The 19,852-nt window shown below is 44.1% G+C and overlaps 1 protein-coding gene across 25 annotated transcripts in view; it reads left to right on the top strand.

Moving 5' to 3' along the window:
• The window catches only part of ADGRL2 (adhesion G protein-coupled receptor L2), a 569,402-nt gene that overhangs the window by 355,761 nt on the left and 193,789 nt on the right, over window positions 1-19,852 (top strand). For 8 of the 25 annotated variants that reach the window (XM_053391954.1, XM_053391933.1, XM_053391937.1 and 5 more), the window contains exon 1: window positions 11,688-12,997. The exons of 1 other annotated variant lie outside the window; for it this stretch is intronic. The gene's annotated coding sequence lies outside the window, so the exon portion shown is untranslated. Of the gene's footprint in view, window positions 1-11,686; window positions 12,998-13,702; window positions 13,818-19,852 lie in introns of those variants that run through there. 16 more of the 25 variants (XM_053391935.1, XM_053391934.1, XM_053391931.1 and 13 more) reach the window with 5 other exon arrangements.

The following is a 19,852-nucleotide window of genomic DNA, read 5'->3' as shown; positions in this document are numbered from 1 at the left end:
GGCCCCCCTGGGGCTGAGATTTGCTATCCCTGACATAGGGGTTAGGACTTGGGGTTGAAGAACACAAAGGAGGCAGCAAGGTGGACTGGTGGCCAGATCAGAGGGCTGAAACCAGGAACCAATCAAGTCCCGCAAAAATTGATAGCAAAATGGCTGATTGGGGTCTGGAGGAGGAGCTTGAAAGGGCAGTGTCTCTTGAGGAGGTGAGGCATGTATTGGAGGTGGAGTGAATGTGGAAGCAGGGATGAGGAAGCAAGAGCATGGCGCAAAGGGAATCCCTCTGCAGAAGCACTGGCAAGATGAGACTCTGGAAACGACACAATGGCGACTACACAATTACATCACCTATTCAGTAAAGTAGGCCAGGATCATGACACCTGATCTGATGCAGTGCTGCTAGTGAAGCCCTGGAGATTAAGAAAGAATGAGTTCAGCTCCCTGAGGTCCCATCCCCATGGTTTACACCACTGGGATTGTACCATATGCTAACGTATTCTGCAAAAGGGGTTCAGACTGGGAGCCTGTCCACAGTGTCACATTCCTGAGAGAGCTTTTCCCAGTGTGCCTTTTAGTCTCTGTACTGAGTTCCTTTCACGTTGTCTGCCGCTCAGAACTTACCACAGCGGTTTTGAAACTGTGTTCTGGCAAAAACCTTGGGGCTTCCTGAACGCTTAGCAGGAATCCCTTGATCGGATGTTCTGCCTTTGGAAAAACAAAGCTTCAGGAAGAAATGCTTTGCCTCACTTCAGCTGCACCATGGGATGCGCACAGTTGGTCACTCATTTTGAGGTGCACGCTGAGACTAAGTGAGTCTTACAGAACGTTCCAGAAAGAGTCCAGAAAATTTCACAGCTTCTTCCCCATGAAAAATGGGAACTCTAAATCATCTCTGCCAACCAAAATTGCAACTTAAGTTAGACACACTCCAGGGCCTTTATGAAAAGGCAGGAATGCAGTTTAAGCCAGACTTGAAAATCCCTGCTTTCAAAACTTTACATTTCTCTCTTAACTTGAATTCTGGTTGGTCTTTGGCAACACACAGACACACAGAGCTATATTTTGGCCCAAGGTCATTTTCAACCAAAAAACAAATAAAATTCAACAGTTAGTAATTAGTATCCAGCTGGGGCTGTTATGTTCAAGTAGCTGCCAAGTCCCACACTCCATCAGGGAACCCAATGCCAAACCTCAGAGCCCCAATGATCCTTCTCCTGTTCACTTGCTCTCTTCAAGTGAGTAAGAAGTGACTGGAGTAGATGAAAGAACAGTACTCACCTCATCCTCTAGGTAGTTGAACAGATTGGGTCTAGAGCAGGCTTCCTCAACCTCGACCCTCCAGATGTTTTGAGACTACAATTCCCATCATCCCTGACCACTTATCCTGCTAGCTAGGGATAATGGGAGTAGTAGGCCAAAAGCATCTGGAGGGCCAAGGTTGGGGGAGCCTGGTCTAGAGGGAGTGGACATGAATGGGAAGTGACAGAAGCAATGAAGGGGAGGTGGCCCAAGTCCAGAAGGGAGCACCACTGAATGCATCTTATGCAAGAGGAGCTGGCATTGGCATTTGAAAATGCAACTCTGTTTATGCATACCTCACCACTTAAAGCAATTGCGTCAACGTTGGGTGTAAAAGACAGGACATGATTATCACAGTGTGCTTTAGACAATGCTTGGTTTGGAAGCTCCAGCTGGTACAAAATGCTACAGCTAGTCTGTTGATGGGGACTACAACTAGCACATAACTGATGCTAAAAAGCTTGCACTGGCTGCCCACAAGTTACTGGGCCAGGTTCATTGTTTTTGTATTAACTTACAAGGGCGTTCATAGTTTGGGCTGCGAATGTCTTACAAACTGCTTGATCCCTTTTGTTCCTGCTTGTTCACTGAGACCTTTGGTGGGGTTTCTGTTGGTGGTTCCCCATGACTCAGATGCATTCAGTGCTGTGGATCCAATCCTGTGGAACTCTCTCCCAACTGAGTTTAGACAGGCATCTTCCTGGCTGAACTTTAGGCACATGACAAAGACATTCTTGTCACCTTATGCATTTTAAGGTAGTGTTTCGTTTTGTGATGGCTATTTATTGCTTTATTTTCTGTATGCTTTATTTCTATGTACACTGCTTGGAAATGTTAATGCTTATGAGGTATATAAATATCTTTGAATAATAATAATAATAATAATAATAATAATAATTCCTAGTGTGTCTTTTAAGGGTGCATCCTTGGAATATTTCACTTTAGTCAGTATACACAGAATGATTTACCAGGTTCACTCATCCATGGGCGCAGTTGAAGCTTGGAAGAGTCTTTGTTCCGACATGCAAAGGCAAAAGCAAAGCATTATTCAATCAGACTAGACTGAATCCAGACATAGTAGCCTATTGGGAAGATCTATTGCCAGAAAAAGACACTTAAATTTGGTTTAGAGCCAAAGTGGATTAAAGTGTGATTCAACATTTGTACAACCTTAGTGAGTGGTATGCAATACATCAGGCAAGTCAGTTATTTGCTTCAGAACAGGGTGGAGAGGTGTTGAAAGCTCTTGAAACTTATCAAATGGCCAGAGAATTTTCCAAAATCTGGTGGGTTAGCTGCTCTCTCAACCTGGTACCCTCCAGATGTTGTTATATTATGCTTCCTATCATCCCTGATCATTGGTAATACTGGCTGCGAATGAGACCTTTTAGTTTTGGTTTACTATGTAAACATATAGATTGGCTTCTTTTATGGAGCATTCTGGAGCTGTTTCTATGTCTTCTTCTGCACTGAATCTGTTTTCTATTTGTGGCATGCTGTAGTTTATATCAAACCTTTTTTAAGGGCTAGAAACTTGCATAAGCGAATGAAAGATAAATGCTCAGATTTTCCCAGTGCTGAATTTTGCACCCCTGTCCATTTTCATGCTTGCAACTGCTTCCAGGAGAAAGGCTTTAATGATTTTTTGCTCACATGGCAGGAGATATAACATGTACCAAGATGTATTCTCCCAAAGTAGCTGCTCATACTCAGCAATTTATCTGTCTAGCAGAGGGAAGAGTGTTGTGTGGCTGTAACTGGGAGCGCAATTTGACCCATTTTGTCAGATAGGTTCAATCACCTTTTGGAAATGTGTTCTCCCCAAGAATGCAGCTGTCAGTACAATTGGCTGAAAGTGTTGTCAGGAACCCTTTCATTAGAGCCCATACACAGCGAAGTTGTATACAATTCCTTGAGAATCATGGCAATAATCCATAACGATTGGCCATTAGTCTTCTCAAGTGCTTTATCCAGTAGGTATTTGAATTGTTCCTACTGGATCAACCCGAATTGCATGTATAGCAGACATGAAGGGAAATGTTACAAAACCTAAAATTAAATAGAATTGTGTTAGAGAAAGTGAGCTGGATTTTTCTATCCCACCCCCCCCCAAAAAAACCCCACAACCCAGACAAATACACACATCACAATAGTTTTGATTGAAATGGCCCTGCGCTTGAAATTCACTGGCCCCATGCTACACTCTCTGTGAAAAAGGCCGACTGGGTTGTTTTATTTGTGTGGGTGTGCATTCATTCTATGCCTTTCCATTCTCTGTGGGTAACCTTTGCGGAGTCTGTGAACTCTGCAGTACTTCTAAACTGTGTCATGGCAATCTCATGGCCTGTGGCAAATAAAACCAGACTTTACCAAATTGTTGTGATGCCCCTAGAAGTGTGGCATGGTGAGTTGGGCAAAATGGGACAAAAATAAAAATTGGGATCATACCATGATGAAGCACTGTTATTATGTCAAGGCAACTTGTGTAAGTCTGAACAGGACATCACCTCTAGACTCTCTGATAAAGGGAATATCTATATGCTCTTAATATCTAGTTCACAGGATACTTTTCACAGGTTACTTTTTCCTCCATATGAACAATTTGGCGTGCGAGCAGCCCTTAGCGCACGGAAAACTAAAGCAGCAGCTGTGATTGGCATCCGTTTTTGGAGCATCAGAGATCACAGGCAATGCCGAGGCTGAAATCTGTGAATGGCCACCTTGTGTGAATTAACGTGAGCGAGAAACAAAAGTTGCAAGCAGTTCCAGGGTAACATATAAATCACCTCTAATGTCAAGTCAAAGTGGAACAAAAAGTGGGCAGCAATAAATATGAGAAGTAACTATAACACTTTCCGTTTTATAACAAGCTGTAAGGATGAAGTATTTTAGTTAAGAATTATATCATGTCATATATATATTTCACCATTATTTTGGTGGGGCTGGTGCATATTGTTTTCTGTAACATTTTATCACAGATAAATATCCTCTGTTTCTCTCTCTTTCTCCCTTTCTCTCACACACACAAATAACATATTGCAAACAGCAAGATGATGTTAACAATATACTTAACAAACAATATCAGCAACTGAGATCAGATGGAAATGACACTTGAACTTTGCTAAATATTTGTATACTTATTGCAAAAATTGTGGGGATATATAATTAGTGAAATATCTAATTAGTGACTTTTAAACATTATTCCAAGACCCATTTCCTATTGCTGCTCTGATCCCATTAACTAGGATTTAATCAACATTAAGTAACTCTATAGATATCTCTGTTTTTCAGCCAAAAGTGCAGTGCAGCATTCCAGCTACCCAGACATGCACTTTTAGGTTGCAGTGATTGAAAATGCTTAACTCTCCCACTAATTCAATAGGACTTAACAGTGTTTAGCTATAGCTGTGTTTTTAGCTATAGTTTTGGTTTTTAGATTACACAATTCCTTTGGCACAGAAATATTATTTCTAAAGCAATGATTCCTTATGTTGTCTGTGGAACAAAGAAAACACAAATATCTACAGTCCTTACTGAGGCAAAACTTTCACTCTGAGCTGAGCCTCTTTCTTTCTTTCTTTCTTTCTTTCTTTCTTTCTTTCTTTCTTTCTTTCTTTCTGACAGCTAATAGATAAGAAGGAATTTCTCTTCTTTATCCTAGCAAAAGAAAAGCAAACACAATAATCCCTGTTTATTGTTGCAAGGTTTGTGACCCAGTCTTGCTCCCGTTCTCTGACTGCACAAAGGTCAGAAACTGCCCCTCTATCAGCAAACTCGCTTTTCAGATTCTTTATCTGCACTAGCACCTATCTTTAGAAACCAGGAATACATTTTTACATAATATGGGTACCATAATGCATTTGATCCATCATTTCATATATACAGACTCTGACTGAGAAATCTCTACAGGGCTAGTAGTGTTTCAGCCTAGAGAAATATGCTATTGAAAATCAGTAGTGACTTGAGTATTGTTTTCAAATAATTAAAGAAGTCAGTTTTGTGTCTAGCATCTTTCACCTTTGGGTTCTGCCGTGTTCTTTGAACAATTTACATCTAGCAAGAGTTGGTGTTCTGTACTGAAGGTGAGAAACAAGCAGGTTTCTAGGTCTCCGTATTTTGGAGATGAACTTTAAAATGTGCAGGCATTACCTGCTAGTCTTTTAGAAGCAGTAACTTACCTGTGTGAGCCATCCTAGCAGTCAGAGAACGCCTGTGCTCTGTAGAACTCCCGTCCCTCCCCTTCATGATCCACATCAAATATCTTAAGGAACTCTTTCCATAATCCATGTATCTATTTCCCTATGGCTATGTAGCCATAAAGATATTACTATCTTTATTGTAGTATGAATGCTCAATAAAACGCCACATATTCTGCAGTTTAAAAAAATTGTATAAGCATTGATAGCCTTATCTTCCATGAAGTTGTCTAACCCCATTTTAAAGCCATCCAAGATGGTGGAGATCTTGTGGTAGTTTAACTATGTTCAATGTAAAGAAGCACCTCTGAGAGATGGAAAATGTCTATCTACTTTCTCCAAATGATACATAATTTTATACAACGCTTATCATGCCTCTGCCTCCTCTAGTACCTGCTGTTATCACGTCCAGACAATATGCTGGTTTTCTTCTCCCAAACAAGTGCTTTCCTTATTGAGAACCCAGTGATAGAAGGTAAGAGCTGTCTGTAGACCATTTTGCTTCAGAACTTTCTGGATTTAAGTTAGAGGAGACAACAAACCTTTGTAGTCAGAAAGCAAACATGATGCTGCTAAGTTATAACTGTAGCAGTTACAAAACATAAATGTTTGGCAAATATCATATATACATCTTGTGGCTTCAACTTTGGCTTTCTGACACTGCCCTGACTTCGATCTGATATTAACTGGACCCCTAAAATGGGATATTCAGTGTAAATTCATTCTAACAGTTTCCTCAGAGCCTGGTTCATTGTTCATGTGGGAACAGTCAACATATTTGGATGCTAGGACACACCTGAAGATCACTGGCAGTATTTTACAGCAATAAGAAGCAGTACTCTTGAATAAATCACTTTCCTAATTTTCATGGTGGATGTTACTTTGAAGCATGGAATACCTCTTAAACTGCTTCAGACTATGCTTAAAACCCAAGACTTCAACGCTGTGAAAATATCAAGGATGATAACATCCTGAAGGATGGAAAGCCCCCTCTTAACTACTTCAAATAAGTTCATTTTAAAACTGCTGCTCCGTTTTTCTACATAGTAAAACTCAGTTGTGTCAACAGAGCAGAAAGATGGCTGCAACTCTGAAGGCTCACACTGTTAAAAAGCTTTCATTGCAGGTTTCTCTGAGTATCAAACAACCCCATTTTTCTGGTGTGAACTGCATAACTCACTCAGGGAAAGCGACCCCAGGGCAATTTGTGGTGGCACAATGGAGCTAATACAGGAGGACTGGTCCTGAAGCTGAAATAACTCACTCCAGAAGAATGACCCTAGGGCAATTAATGGTGCCACAACAGAGCTAATACTGGAGGCTTTTAAACAACAATTTAGCCTTTTGCAATCATTGCTGCAGGAGGAAAAAAAGAGGGCATGGCCAGAAAAAACAGGACGTGGTTGTGATATGGTTGTATCACCTGTGCTCAGAGCTGCAATTATTTTGTACCCGTGGCGTTAACACACAGGTGCCACCCCTGAAGGCAGCTCTGAAGCCAAAATATTTTTACACGTTCACACGACCAGAATTTTGTTTTTGTTTAAGACCCACTGATATTAAAAAACAAAAACAAAACATGAATCTTCCCTTACATGAAATCTTGTGGTACAGAATTTATACCCACTCAGGCCAGAACTTCAAATTACATTAAATTGAGACTAGAATCTGAATGCGAACAGAACTAAGAAGCTCATGGTAAGACCTTGGCCAGTCACCAACTCTCAGCCTAACCTACAGCACAGGGCTGTTGTGAAGATAATATGGAGAGATGGAGAGCCCCATGTGCCACCTTGAATTCATTGGAGTAAAGGTGGGATTTTAAAGGCAGTAGCAAATAATAAATAACTGTACAGATGTTGCTGAAAACGAGAACTGCATACTTTTTGCATAGTCAAAAATACAGGCTAACAGCCTACAAAAATACAGGCTAACAAATGCACACATATAAAGAACACTAAAGGAATAATGAAACTCACTGATAATTGTTCTTAGTTTATCATGCTCATGGAACAATTGGCTCACTAATTATATTGCACAGGTTACATATCTCATAATCTTTAAAAAAAATGGACTTGAGTTGAACTGATCAGAAGACGAAGGACTACTGCAGTGGAAATAAATGGAAGCCATGGAACCATAATAGCTTTTTAAAAATTATTCATATTATTATTATTTGTTTTTAAAAAGGTTTATTTGCTTGCTGTACTTGCTGGTTAAATTTCTACATAATGACAGTCTCCCAAATTTTAGCAATCTACTGCTGTGTAGGTGGTTGCTTTGGAGACTTCCAATTATGTGCTATACACAACTCTGCAGTTGCATACAGTTGCTTAAGGAGGTCTTTTCTGCCCGAATCCAGGGTCATTAGCTTCGAAATGATGAAGAAGCATAGTTTTGGGAGTTATCTGAGGTTCAATGTGGATAAATTTCTGTCGGTAATCAGCAACCATGTTCCCAAACTTCTTCATGCTTGTGCATTCTCACCAAAGGTGAAAGTATGACCCAATCTGACCACACCCCCTTCCAACAGTAATGACTATAAGTTCTGACATAGTAGATAAAGTTATGCTTCATAATATGCCAGTGACTGAAATTTCCATACTCTTCTTCTTCTTCTTCTTGGTGTTGCTGGATAAAGTTGCAAATGATTCCCCATCATTTTCTTCTAAAGATTCCCCCAAGTCTTTCTTTCCCTCCTGTACCCAAATATTTCCCCCCTGGGACAGCTGTACAAAAACTTAGAACAGAACCAGCATTAAAATAACACCATTCTTTGGAAGACTTGAGCTCTGTGGCCTGAAATGTTTAGCCCGCATCTGTGAGGTTGGGAATGTACCTACTGACTCTAGCTCTGTGCTCCTACATAATGATGGCCCTCTCTGCCAAAAGTCCTACACACGTGTGCCCCGATTCACGTGGAGCTGGTGGAGGAAGAGGAGTGCGGGGGGAGCGTGCTGCCCCTGGCAGCGCAATCCCGGTGGGGTGCCATCGTGGCTGGCCCCGCCCCTGCAGGCGGCGCACCCCACTCCAGGGCACAAGCCACGCCCCTGCGGGCAGCATGCCAGCCCCACCCCCGCCTGCTCTCCGCCCCCCGGTGCCAGAGCATGAAGCTCTGCCACTGTCATGGGGGTGCCAAATGTACAGCTGACCCCCTGGGCAATGTGTGATCAAACACACAATAGGATTTATGAGTGTGGGCTTCAGTGAAGATGTGATATTGAACACATGGGTGTCAGGTCTGGTGAAGAGGTGGGGTTGGGGAGGGGTTCGGATCCCCAGCCTCCCCAACTGTTTGCACAGGGTACCCACTTATAACTTATGTACAGGAACTTAGCTAACACTCTAAGAAATCCTGCATGGGTATAAAGTGGACAAAATAAGAAACTAACATTAACCAAACCATAATTATATTGATAATGTTTATGTGTGTGCTCAATTTCTGGATGGAAATTAAGCATCAAATTTGTCAAACAGTGCTGTACACTCAACTCTCTCTATGTACATTTATCCAGGCTTCCCTTTGTCCTATAGTTGTTGTTATTTTTTCTTTGGTTCCACTGCTTTCCCCAGGAAAACTCACTGTCTACCGCTGAATTGGAACAAATTTGCTCCGATTCAGCGGTGAGTGGCGGGTTTTCTCAGGGAAAGCAGTGGGACAAAAGAAAAACCAGCTAGACTATGCTTAGATGTCATGGACCAAACCAAAGTGTGGATGAGGCCTAAGTGTGTGTGAAGCTATAAAAGTACAGGGCCTTCAGGTATAACCAGGATAAGCCAAACCACTGTAGTCTTAATACAGGCAAAAGCACTATGAGTTATGTAACAAAGCAAAAATCTAAGCAGCCCAAAGGATTCTCATTTAATTGTGGTGTGTGCGTATTGTAGTGGACAGTGGGCTTTTAAAATTGTTTTTAGTTCATACAGTCCTTTCTATGGATCAGTTACATTTGATGTGAGGCACTAATGTTATGGACAGTTGTAGTGGACAGTGTTGGGTAAGGAGGACTTGGTTTCAAAATCCCTCTTCAGCAGCCATGCTCACTGGGTGTGTCTACCTCACAAGATTGTTGTTTGCATAAAAGAGAGGACATGTCTCAAGATCCTTTGAGGGTGTTATAATAGAGTGCCAGTACTTATTAAAAAGGGATGTGGGTGGCGCTGTGGGTTAAACCACAGAGGCTAGGGCTTGCCAATCAGAAGGCCGGCGGTTTGAATCCCCGTGACGGGGTGAGCTCCCATTGCTCAGTCCCTGCCAACCTAGCAGTTCGAAAGCACCTCAAAGTGCAAGTAGATAAATAGGTAAATGGAGTTTCCGTGTGCTGCTCTGGTTCGCCAGAAGCGGCTTAGTCATGCTGGCCACATGACCTGGAAGCTGTACGCCGGCTCCCTCGGCCAGTAAAGCAAGATGAGCGTCGCAACCCCCGAGTCACCCGCAACTGGACCTAATGGTCAGGGGTTCCTTTACCTTACTTATTAAAAACCAAGGGGACCATATAACTCCTGTGCAATTTGTGAATGTTAGGAAAGGAGCATTTCCCGCTCTGATATCCAGAGCTGTTACCCTTTAGGAGGGATATGTTATGATGTAACGTTTACAGGATCCCTCTCCATTTCCCCTCAAACTGCATCTTTGAATGAGGCCGAAAGAGGAGTCCTGCCACAGTGTAACCTTCCCCACAGCTGCCAGGCAGGGAGATCCATCAAATGCTCATAACGTGTGAGCGAACCCTGGCACGAGAATTTCCGAAAGCCCTCGGATTACAGACAAAAGAACAGCACTTTTTTCTTTTCCTTTTGGAAAGTGAACGGAGGGGAAGTGGGCAGGCGGGAGAGAAACCCTTCCCCGCAGTTTGAGGGAATTTTCACGGAGGGGGGAGAGAAAGTAGAACAGCTTCCCTTCTGCGCCTCAGAGGGTCGCGGGCAGTTTCGCACCCTTCTTTCGATACGGTTCCCAAGCGTTGTTTCTCGGTTTTCTGGTCGCCCTGCTGCCCTGGGAACAGGGAAAATGGAGAGGGAAGCGGGCGCGGGGAAGGGATTTCGGAGCAAACAAATGAGAGCCAAACACTTTTAAAGAAGAAATGAAAGAAAGAAAGACCCCCCCCTCGCAAATGGGGAAGGGGTTTATCTGGTCATTTTTATTTATTTAGTTAACAGTTTTCCAGTTCCCTTTGCCCTGGGTCGCTGCGAGCTGATCCCACGCCCCGCAAAGTCGACTGAATTGTTCGGAGGCGCGTGAAGACGCTGAAGAATGGCGGACGGAGTTGGGTTTGCATTTCTCCGTCTTGTGCGCGCGCGCCTGCGCCCTCCCCCCTCAGTCGCCGCCAGACCCTCGGAAGTTCAACTTCGGAGGCTTCCCTGCGCCGCCGTCCCCCCTCACAACTGCCTCCTTCACCTTCTTCCTCCTCCTCCTGCTCCACTTGGAGAGCCGCACTTGCTGCTCGGCTCTCGCACCCGCCCAGTGTGTGTGGTGGTGGTGGCCCTCCTGCGTTTTGCTATCCCGAGTCCGCGGCGCTAGGCGCGGGCAGCTTTTTACGCACACAAAGGAGAAAGGGACGAGGCAGGCAGGGAGGGGGGGGAGGCAAAAAGCCGGCGACGAAACTTTGCGCGGGTCTGCAGCTCGCCGCCGCCTGCCCTGCCCAGCGCGCCGAGAGGGGAAGCCGGCCGCCAAAGCCTTCCCCCGGAACGAGCGGCGAGGCGAAGCCGGCTGCTCGTCTGCGGCGCCGCGGAGGGGCTGGCGAGGAGGCCCTTTCTGCCAGTGGGCGGACAGCACCCAGTGGGGACCCCGAGATGCAGCCGAGCCTCCTGCTCTCGCTGCGGGGCTGCCCCAAAGCTCCCAGCCACCGCCGGCTGAAGTGATCCAGCGCTCCCTGCCGCCGCCAGATCGAGCCCAAAGCTTTTGCACGAACACCCACCCACACCCCCGCGCCGCTTCTTTCTCTTTCTCTCCCCAGCCCACCTCCCCCCATCCCTCCTCCCCAAAGCCGTGCAGCCGCAAGCAGCTCAAATGGAGTGGAAAATGGCCAGTGGTGGCAGATCGAGCCTTTAGATTATCTCCTTCACGTTTGGTACTTAGCTGTCTCTAATCTGCTTTTATTTGCCAGAAGCCCCCCTCCCCTTCCACCAGCTCGGGCGGGTGGCGGCGGGGAGACACAAGAAGCGGGGTGGCGGGGAAGAGGAGAATATATATGTTCCCCCCCATATTTTTGGCTGCCGCCGCTTCTATACATGATAATATGTTTATATGATTAGCTGAGCCCAGGGGTGGGGAGAAGAGAGAGAAAGAGAGGGGGTGGAGATTGGAGGAAGAGGTGGAGGCTGGAGGTGGCTCCAGTTCAGAGCTAGTGGAGAGTCCGTGTCAGGACTTCGCAATCCCCAGTCACACACTGAGAGAGAGGTGCATGGACGAAAGGGAGCTGGCAATACAATTCACTGGGATTTTTCTTTTTTTCTTTTAAGGGCGATTTCACTCGCCCCCCGCCCTCCTTTCCCTCTCTGTCTCTCTTCCTTTCTCTCCCCATTGCTTTGAGCGACCAGCTTTGCTCTTGATCTCCGTTCACGGGGCAGCGGAGGCAGCAGCAGCAGCGTCGAGGAGAGAGGAGAAGCAAGGAGGAGAGGAAAAAAAGCGAAGCTTGAAGAAGGGCTGGAACTGGATCCTGCCAGAGGCCAGGATGCCATCCAGGGAGATGTAAATGAGGCCGACGAGGACGACGGAGGGAAAGGGGGCTTTTCTTTCCGATTTCCCCTCTCGCGCGCGTGTGCCTGTGCTTTGCAATCGCAGCGCCTTCTCCCCACTTCGCCTCCCCGCCGAACAATTGAGTTGATTCCGGCTGCTCCTGTTGGCGTCGCCTTCTTTCCCCCCCTCTATCCATCCCAGTCGCCTAGAGAAAAGAGAGAAGACTCCAGGGCTGATCACATCCAAGACGGTGCTCGCACCTAGCGCTCTTTTGTTGTGGTGCTTTCAGATCGACCAAAATAATTGTTTCGATTTTCCTTTTGTTTTACCTCCCTCCTTCCTCGCTCTCCTTCCCCCCACCCCAAACATTTATTTAAAGGAGTGCGTGCGTGTTTTTGGGAAGGAGCCGCGCGCGTTGGGACCTGGAGTGTGTGGGGGGAAATGTTGACTTAACCTCTCGCCGAGCCCCTTCGGCTGCCTGGGCTCTTTTTTTCTTTTTGCTTGGACGGAAGGGAGACGAGCAGCCTCCTGGTGTGCGTTTTGTCCCAGCCCAGCGAGCTGCGAAGCCAGCTGCTTTCCTCGCCTTTCTTCGCTTCTTCTACCTAGCCCAGCTCTTTTTCCTTGACTTGCCCGGCGATCCTCCACCTCCTTCCCCTTCTGGCTTTTGTGTTTGCTGGCGCGCCTCCCCGGGCCAAAACATCGCCTTTAAACAACAAACAACAGCAACCGCCACCTTGTGATCAGAAAGGGGCTCACTCTGTACCCCCTTTCCCGGGGCACCCCCAGATGCAAGAGGAAGCCCGGCCCGGCTTTGGCTGCAAACCCAAAGGTAAGCGTCCCTCTCCCTCCCTCCCTCTCGGTGTGTGAGGATTATTCGTGGGTGAGATGCTTCTTTCCCACTTGCAGGACCTGTTCGCTTACTTCGATCGCCCCCTTTTGCAAGCCATTTGCATGCAAGGGGACTGCTTACTTCGCAGGAGAGGGGTGTGTGTGTATGTGCGTCGGGGGGTGCGGGAGAAATGCACTGTAGAGCCTCAGCCCTAACCCTCTTTTCCAGCTATGGGAAGGCAATTCCTCCAATAACTCTGTATCGAACTGTTTTCCGTCCTATGCATTCTGATAAACCGCCCCCCCCCCAATTTTCTATCACCTGGGAAAAAAGAGAGCTCTGAGCGCCGCATAAACCAAAGTAAGTGTGTGTGTGTGTGAGAGAGAGAGAGAGAGAGAGAGAGAGAATATGAATGCATATGGGAAAGGAGAGGCATGGGGTGGTCAACACTCAGGCATGGGGAGGCTCGCGATGGTCCTTTTACTTCCTAGATCTTCCTCCCTGGGCAAAGGGAGATCGGATGAGGGTTTAACTCTGAAGCTGGGGTCTTTCCCGGGCAAGTGGAGGGTGGGAAAGAAGGTGACCTGAGAGCGTAGTCACATGTGAAGCGGCGCAGGCTCTGGGGTGGCGATCCTGGAGGGCCTTGGCCTCTTGAAAGGCTGAGAGTCCGGCTGGAGAAGGAAGAGGACGACCAGAGGCAGTTTTTTTCGAGGGCTGTGCGGGCCTGTGATCAGATCCAGCGAGAGCGCGCGCGAGGATTTCCCCCTTGCGCCGCGCGCAGCGGGGCGGACCTGCGCTCCTCCCGGGGATTTGGCGAGAGGTCAGTCCGTTCGCCGGGCTGTTGCAGGACACTTTCGCTCGGGGTTCCCCCTCTTCCAGCCTATCCTCCCTACCCACCCCACCCCCCGGCCGCTCGCCACGCAGATCATTCGCCACGCGAAACCCCCGCGTGGCATGTAAGCTCCCTCGGGAACCGCCAGCAGCTCAAATGCTGGGCGAGTGGGTGGGGGGAAGGCAGAGAAACCTCTCCCGGCTTGCTAAACTTTGCCCGATCCTCAAGAAAGACTGTTGCTCTGGTATTGAGTTGACTGGCCTTCGGGTCCCCATTGAAAAGAAATAAAGTGTGCAAGATGGGATTGCAGCAAGTGCTCAAGCCATACTTAATACTTAACTCGAAGGGCATTTTTATTGGGATTCCAGAGGACTTTCTTTACCAGCGAGTGTGCCCAGAGTTGTGGGTGTAAAGTGACCTGGCACTGGAAGTGTGTTTGGGGTGGGGGTGTACACATTGTCTCCTGTTTAGCAGCTCTTATTTCTCCCATGGAAAGAAACTAGTGTGGATGTGTGGAGCGGGAGAGGGGTTTCTTTAGGAATCCTACTTCTCTTAGGGTTGGGGGTGTGTGTGAATAACCTCCAAAGAAGGCTTGCAAGTCTCTGGCTAAAAGCAAGAGCCATCTGGATCCTGTTATTGGAGCAAGCTTTTCTCTTCTTTCTTCCCTATGCGCCAGCATTCTTTGCTATGTGTGTGACCAGCCAGGCAGCCTCCTCACTCTGGGTGCTTTTAGAGTAGAAAGCCTGGTGGCTGATTTCATTCATCTGGCTGGCTGTGTGTGTGTGTGTGTGTGTGTGTGTAGCAGGCCCCTACCAAGTCGTCTTCATGAATTCAAGTGGCCCGCTGAGAGAAAAAGTTGCAGTGCAGCCCTTTAAGTAAATAATGACTTGTTGCACTTTTATTTTCACTAAAGCACAAGAATGGAGGAGCAGCCTGACTAGCTCCCCCCACACACACCTTGCAAGAGACTTGCAAATAGTAATGAATTATAATCCTTTGCAGTTGTGGCTCTTGAGGTGAGGAAAAAAGGAGAACCTGTGCTCCATTTCTACTTGTTAGGTATTTAAGACCACCTGGGGACAAGTGGTGTGTTGGAAGATGCTTCTGAAAAGTGTAAGCTAAAGTTGTGATTTATTGTAGCATCTTGGGGGGGGGATCTAAGTGGGAGGAGTGTTTGGATACAGTTCTGGTAGCCCGAAAAGCCGCCTTCTTTTAGACTCAAGGTGTGAGGGATTTCTTCCATAAGATGGTGTGTGTTTGTGTGTTGACGATACCCTGTAAAAGACTCTGGATTTTTGCTTTGTGATTAATAATAGCCTCTTATAAATTTGGTGGTGGTGGGTTTTGGGCACAGTTGCTTTGGCAAACCGATCTTCATCTTGGGCTTCAGGTGTGTGTTGTTTATCTTCCCCTTAAGAACATGTTCTTAGAGCATTCTGCAGAACAAATGTTCTGTTGTTTGGTTTCTTCAGACACTCTGATTCCCTCCCTTTTGTTGCCTGTCACTAAAAGAGGTGCCATTTCACATCATTCTGCACAAATTGTTTGAATTAATGCAAGTGTGAATTCTTACCGTTTGAAGGGGGCTATTAGCATATCAAAGGTTTCTTAGCTTTCAGCTCAATTGAGAAAACTTCAGCCTGTCTTCCATTTGCTTCCAAAGCAGAGGCCCAAAGGGCAGTGGGGGGATTGTAAAGGGGTAAAAGGGGGAGGTGGGCTTGGGTTATGTTTCTGAACTTTTACTGTTTTGTAATTATGCCAGCGAAGAACATAGTCTGTATGCTGCAGGCTCTTGCAAACAGCCAAACAATTATATTCTATTGATTAATGGTTTGTTCTAAGGGAAAAAAGGGTGACCTTTTTTTCCGTGGCAGCCACTGTTTCATAGTTTCTGGTGTCTCCTATCCTTTCTGTTAGTGGGATTTGCAAGGCCTTTTCTTTTGGACTCACACTTTGGATATGGCCTGCACATTATTTCATTAGGGGGCCTGAATGGAAAAGAACTTCTAATTACTTGAAAAAAAACCCCTACAAATGAATCCTTGAAAGAAAAGACCACTCAGTTGCAAACCTTTGAAGAAAGCACACGTTTCTTCTCATACATAATACAGGAATGGCAGATCTTTTTTTATTCCATAGGGTGTGTTACAGATTTTAACATTCTATTTATTTGTTATGGTTAATTTCCAAAGAATAATAAGAGAATAATTAAAATGCCTTCCTGGATATATATTTTTTAAAGCCTCCAGTCAGTTTTATATAGGTTATCTACAATCATGTGCTGTATCTTTTGTTGCTATTGTTGTCCTCCTCAGTAGAAGTAGTGTTAATGCATATTCTTTAAATAGCTGTGGCAAGGACTGGTCCTGGCAGTGTAGTTGCAGAATATTCATCATTGCATTTTAAGTCAGTTTATGTTGCTGCCACATTTACGTAATTTTTGATTCATTAGCTACTCCTGTTTTTTTTCCTGTTTGCAAAGAGATATGCCTCTTTCATTATTTTTTTAAAAATCAATATTTGTAATCTGGCAGACCAGTAGCCAAGCAGAATGCAGCACTCCTTCAGTAAATTGGGCTGCTTTCCAAACAGTAGATTGTTCAGAGGTTGTGGGGGAGCGGTGAAGTTTGGTAGGTCTCTTTTATCAAGCTAAACAAAATGAACTTTCCCAGTGTATTCTAATACCTCTTGGTTGCTCTTCTTCTTCTTCTGTAAATTATATGTATCTGTTCTACTGATATTGTAACTTTATTTCCATGGCTCCAGTGGTTAGTTTTGGGTGGGAAAAATAGGTTGTTATAGCAGGAGAATTGTTTATGCATAATAGTCTATTTTTAGTTTACTATCACTAAGAAGCTGGGCTGCTTGGAAGCCTTGAAGAAAACAATGAATTGTGCAGGGTTTTGTTTTGTTTTTTAAAGACATTTGCTAATTTTAAATGGTGAAGAGCAGTTCAGGATTTTGTGGATGGAGTTCTTTTAACAGTCCTCAAATGGGGTGTCATTACACTGAGGTGATTTTCACCAGTTTATTTACTCTTAATGCCTTCAGTTGCTTATAGCAGTACCTTTCGGTGGTATAAATGGAACATATTGATGCAGTTGTCATTACAACACTTAAGTTACTTTTAACTAGTCTGCTTTGGACATAGAGTGCTGTAAAGAAAGTACATTACATGCTGTAAAGGAAGTACAGCCATTAGAGATAATCTAAAAATTGTCTTGGAAATGTTGCACTTCAGTTTAAATGACGGTGATCTCGAAATTCGACAAATTTCTATAAAAATGCCACAGAAGGAAGACTTTCAGCAATTCATAAGACAAAATTGGACCACTTAGACAGAAATTAATGTGCTACAGCCGTGCTTCAGCTGCCATTTTCAATCACAGTGGGTCACTATGTGTTGGCAACAGCAACTGAACATAGATATTCAGTTGCTCTGGCAGCTAGAGCTGGAGAAATCAGGATATTGAATCAACGTGGGGTAGCACAAACCAATTAAAGCAGGTTTTGACTTGAGATATTCCAATAAACAGTTATTTTTTTCTCTCTGCCACATTTGGCTCCCCTATTCATTAATGGGACAACATCAAAGAAAGCAGCCAAGCTTCCAAATGTTATAAAAACCAATACAAAGATATAGATGTTGCATGTAGTCTTGGAAGTCTTAATTTAAGGCAAGCAGTTGGAGTTTTTATTGCAGCAATTTTCACAATCAGCAGAGACATTAACACCAGGCTTCTGGGTGTTTTCCTTCCTTAAAATGAGCAAGAGGAGAGCATTAAAAAAGCAAAGTTTGCTTAGTGGTTAGTCCATAATTTGAACACTTCAGAAGCTGCCACCATGTTTCATTTGTCCCTTACAGCTTTCAGTGACAACATATCAGCAATGGAAGTTACTAAGATAGGGTAAGATCCAGTCAGGAAACCACATATAATAGTGCAATTCATACTTAAAATACTGCAGACTGGCATGTCAGTATTTTCATCTGTTTTATCTGTTTTGCATAGCATAATTGACATGAAGAAATAATGTTGAAGTATTTGACAGGCATAATTCCTCCCCCCCCCCCTTAAGGATATATTGCACTTCCTGGTAAAACATTTCACGCAAGCATAATTTTGGGGAAACTATATAGATAACACTGGAACAAGTTACCTTTCAGAAGAAGGTGTGTGCATTGCAAAAGAAATTACACAGAAATTACTGTTTTGTTTTTGTTTAAAATAGCCAACCCCGCTCCCTGGGATTTAAAAAGCCTTTTTCCCCCTTTAAACAACATGGATTTTCCATAGAAACCAGACTTTAATTGAATGCAGTGTCAAATGGCTGTTTGTGGGATCTGTCTTTGTGGGGGGGTGGGTGCCCTTTTTGTTATAGTGAAGTCTCAGGAGTTGGGGGTTATTTTGTTTTGCATGTCTGCAAGATGGCAGTTAAAAATAAGTTGCTAAAACTGCTAATGACTTTTCCAAATGAAAGATGGGAAGCAATAGTTAAACCCAACTGTAATTTTTAATTCGTGCGTAGGAGCAGAAACAAGTCCGTTATTTTTCATAGGAAATTTAGCGGAATTATCATTAGTCATGCTACTTATACATGTCACATTACACAGAACTGTTTTCTATTCTTATTTTGAAGATTTGATGCTATATGTTTGAAGAGAGAGACGTAAGCTTTTCGGTTTCCCAGGAGCACATGTGCACTCTTAAACATAGCATGCTTAATCTTTTTCAGATTGTTGAAAAATAGGATAAATGTCATTATAATGGAACTTCCAGGCAGATGGAGCTGATGATATTTGGGAGTTAATAAGAAGAGTTTATTCTGTTATCTCCTCTTGATCAGTAAAAATATTAGTTCATTTCCTTTCTGAAGAATTCTCCTACATAAACATTGTCTGTCGAAGCTGATCATTTTTATATCAGTTTAGTTACATGGCAATTCATTGCTTCCTATCATTATTTTTATTTTTAGTGGTGACTGCTGAAGTTCTCTCCCTCTCTCTATTACTCACACACCACACACACACACACATTCCTTAACAAGTACTAAAAGATAAGCGACAACCTGATGCACTTAAACCTATCAGTTGAGTCTTTTAAGGAAAAACATTGTTGATCAGACTCAGGAATTATAGTGCAGGCAAGGTTGTGGCTCATTATCTTAAACGGAGCATTTTATGGGTCAAAGAAGCAATATATAATTTGCATGTGCTATTATTTTTCCTCCCTTGTGGTATTTGTCAGGCGTTAAATGCTTCCAACTGTACAGAAGCCTGTTATTTTCCTCCCTAAATTTTATTCAGAAAGGCACACTAGTCAAGAACATTGTAGTCTTGACTAAAAGTAAACACAGGGTCTGACACCTGCAGATAAAAGTGCAGCCTGCTGCAAAATAAATAAATAAATAAAATGAATGCTATTGATTGCTTTGGCAGCACAAGCCAAACTTAAATACAATTTGTTTAATTACAACAAAAATGAAGTTTTATGAAGAAGTATACTTCATCTTTGTAGAAGATTTTATGTGTTGTGCGCTGGTAAGTAAAATCCCACCACGGTTGTATAATTTTGCTCAATTATCAGAGCAGCTAAGAGGGAAAATCAATTATACTGAAAAACCACAGAAATGAGATTACCTTGTTAAGTAGCATCTTGCCAGCAATGTATGAATTCCCTAGCATTATCAAAAGTGGCCATATAGAGACTGCAGACCTGTGCCCACTTACATGGAAGTTAGCCTCATTGTGAGCACAGTAGGACTTACTTCTGAGTCAACATACATAGGATTGTGCTCTTAATGCACCAAGAATATAGTGTAATCTATATGCAATAGCATGTAATTTTGCTACATTTTTCTACCGTAGGTGGTTGTTGCTTTTCTCTGTGCAGGAGCGCAAGTGGATAAGTCAACTAATAGAGCATTAACTTTACAAAAGAAATGGAATATACGCTACAATCCTATACACCATGACAGATAAGCCCCATTGAACTCAGTAGGGCTTGCTTCTGCGTAAATGTGTA

The sequence above is a fragment of the Podarcis raffonei genome, chromosome 6 (genome assembly GCF_027172205.1).
Source record: "Podarcis raffonei isolate rPodRaf1 chromosome 6, rPodRaf1.pri, whole genome shotgun sequence".
Taxonomy (NCBI): Eukaryota; Metazoa; Chordata; class Lepidosauria; order Squamata; family Lacertidae; genus Podarcis; species Podarcis raffonei.
The sequence above is the reverse complement of the archived record's forward strand: the minus strand, read 5'-3'. Positions and strand labels throughout refer to the sequence as shown.